Here is a 3,299-nt window from a genome sequence, read left to right on the forward strand (position 1 = left end):
TTGCAGGTTGTGTGTGATCTGTGATGTGATGCTTGTGGTGAGATAATTTTTTAGCATCAAGTGTGGTGAAATTGATTTAATTTGGACAATTGTTTGGCATGATCTTTATTTTTTTGTTGAACAACCCAATCTGAACTGAATGATTTTTTATTTTGGGAGTAATATTTCACTCTTTTGACACTGCATTTTGTAAAAGGTGCATCATGGATAAAACATGGATGGATCAGCCTAGGTACATAATAAACCTGTGACCATATACTAGAATCTGCATGCATAGGGTGTTTGGTCTGATATCTTGATCATCATTTGTAGGCAAACCCTTGTGTATAGAGAAGGAGTGGATATGTTTTTAGAGTTTGCCTTTAGTAATTCAGCAAAAGGAAATCATATTTTGTGTCCCTGCAAGGCATGCAAGAACTCTTGTTGGAGGGTCCGTAGTATTGTACTTGAGCACTTGATATGTGAGGGATTTACAGATGGGTATATAACATGGGTGAATCATGGTGAACCTAGTTCCAGTTTTTTCACAAATAGCAGCCAACATGAAAGGGTAGAAGTAGGGGACCCAAATGAAGAGGATGGCATTTCTGGTTTACTTCAAGACATAGCTGGGGGTTTAGATTTCCAGGGGGGCTTAGAAGTAGACAACACGAAGCAGCACGATGAGGATGTGGAAGCTTTTTACAAAATGGTAGAAGATGCTGGCAAGGAGCTATATCCAGGTTGCAAGTACTCGAAGCTACGTTTCATTGTAAGATTACTGCATATCAAATTCGTTGGGCGATGGAATAACAAAAGCTTCGACATGCTATTAGAGTTACTTAAGGATGTCTTACCTGAAGAGTCATCACTTCCTAAAAACTTTAATGCTGCTAAAAAAATGGCAAAAGGTGTAGGACTTGGTTACGTGAAAATTCATGCATGTGAGAATGATTGCATACTGTTTTGGAAGGAGCATGCGAAGAAAGATGTATGTCTAAAATGTGATACTTCAAGATGGAAATCAGAAAACAGCAGTCCTAGTGGAAAACATGTGCATAGGGTTCCTAGGAAAGTTCTGCGTTACTTCCCTATAAAGAAAAGGCTGCAATGGTATTTTATGTGCTCAAAAATAGCAAGTGACACAAGGTGGCATGATGAAGGACGCACACAAGATGGTTTGTTGAGGCATCCTGCTGATGCTCCTTTCTGAAAAGATTTTGACTCTAAGCATCTAGTATTTTCATCAGAGAGTCGAAATCTTAGACTAGCTATAGCTAGCGATGGCTTTAATCCTTTTAGGACCATGAAATCAACTTATAGCATTTGGCCTGTTATTTTGATCCCATACAACCTTCCACCTTGGAAGTGTATGAAGCAATCAAATTTCATCCTATCCATGTTGATCCCTGGACCTAAGGCACCTTGTGGTGATATGGATGTCTTTCTTGAGCCGCTGGTTGATGATATGGTAGAAATGTTTGTTCATGGTGTAAGAACATATGATGCTTCTAAGCGTGAACCCTTCCAACTGCGTGCTGCCATAGTTTGCACCATATCTGATTTTCCAGGTCTAGATTATTTGGTGGCATGTGTCACTTCTGGCAAAGTTGCATGTTCTGAATGCCACTTAGATACATGTTCTTTCCAACTAAAAAAGGGAGGCAAGTGTGTCTACATGGGCCATCGTAGATTCTTAGATGCCGAACACAAGTTTGGGTTTGATGTAGATTCATTTGATGGTACCACAGAACTTAGGCCAGCACCTAGACCTCTTAGTGGAGAGGAAATATTGGAGTTGACAGCCAATATATGCAAAACCTTCGGAAAGGACCCAGTAACCAAGAAGCCAACCAAGCGTCAGTGCAATCCAACTACAGAGGAGCCATCCAAGCGAAAACGCAAGAAAGTTAATGAGCCACCAACTGTTTGGAAAAGAAAATCCATTTGGTTTAAGTTGCCATATTGGAAAGACCTACTTCTACGGCATAATTTTGATGTTATGCACGTAGAAAAGAATGTGTGTCAGAATATTATTGACACACTTTTGGACACCGATGGAAAATCCAAGGATAACTTAAATGCTCGCTTGGACATCCAAAAACTTGGCATTAGAAGTGATTTTCATCCTATTAGTGTAGAAGATAACTTTTATTTACCTCCAGCACAGTTTACAATGAGTCCTGATGATAGAGAAGCATTTTGCCAAGTATTCAAGGATGTGAAGTTCCCAAACAGTTATGCATCTGATATGCGTCGTAATGTGCAAGTTAAGGAGAAGAAGATAATTGGATTAAAGAGCCATGACAACCACATATTGTTGCAGCACTTACTTCCCATTGCTGTTTGGAATATACTGCCAGAAAGAGTAAGTGCAGCACTAATTCGTGTGAGCAATTTCTTCAAGAAGATCTACTCACCCACTATTCGTATCAGTGATATGCAAAAACTAGAGGCTGAAATAGCTGAGACACTAAGTGTCCTTGAGACTATATTTCTGCCATCTTTTTTTGATATCATGGTTCATTTGATGGTGCATCTGCCTGCTCAAGCAAGACTTGCTGGTCCTGTACACTATCGTAGCATGTGGGCAGTAGAGAGGTACCAAACTATTTTCAATTGCTATTGAACATATTTGTAGTTAGATTCCACGCTAAAACTGTTACTTCATAGGTATTTGATGAAGTTGAAGGGCTCTGTTCGTACTAGAAGTCATCCAGAGGGATCAATTTGTGAGGCCTACAAATTTGATGAGAGTCTTACTTTCTGCTCCAAATTTTTGAAAGGCTATGAGACTGGACAAGTAGGAAATGGTGAAAGTATGGACTGTGAAATTTGTACTACACCATTCTTCCAAAGCACAGGGCAAGCTTTGAGTGGCAAGTGCACTGTATCCATAGAATACAAGACTTGGGTTCAAGCACATAGATATGTATTGTTCAACTATGATAAGAGTGCACTGTAACAGTGTCCTGCCATTTTGTTTATCCTTAACTTTGAGGAACTCCTTGTACTCTTGTGGGGGTTTAGTTGAGATGATTATCCTTAACCTTTGAGGAACAAAAGTTGATATTGTATTTTTGTAACTCCTTGTCATTTTTCTCAGATTCTATACCATATTGCTTTGATCCTTCTGTTTGTGAGTACAGGTTTTAACTAAATCTACTGTCAACTAGCTTTTTTTCCCAATGACTTGTTTGATCATGCAATCCATAGCTGATAATACAATGCATATATCATGCCCTGCATGTGGTTATATGGCTCAATGCCAATTCAGCTTCCTTCATACTGGCATCATTAATCTGGAGTGTTTGCATGGT

General features: G+C 39.3%; 1 pseudogene; it reads left to right on the top strand.

Moving 5' to 3' along the window:
• Positions 1 to 203: 203 nt before the first annotated feature.
• LOC136525984 (uncharacterized) lies at positions 204 to 2,944 on the top strand (annotated as a pseudogene).
• Positions 2,945 to 3,299: the final 355 nt, after the last annotated feature.

This window comes from Miscanthus floridulus, chromosome 19 (assembly GCF_019320115.1).
Source record: "Miscanthus floridulus cultivar M001 chromosome 19, ASM1932011v1, whole genome shotgun sequence".
Classification (NCBI taxonomy): domain Eukaryota; kingdom Viridiplantae; phylum Streptophyta; class Magnoliopsida; order Poales; family Poaceae; genus Miscanthus; species Miscanthus floridulus.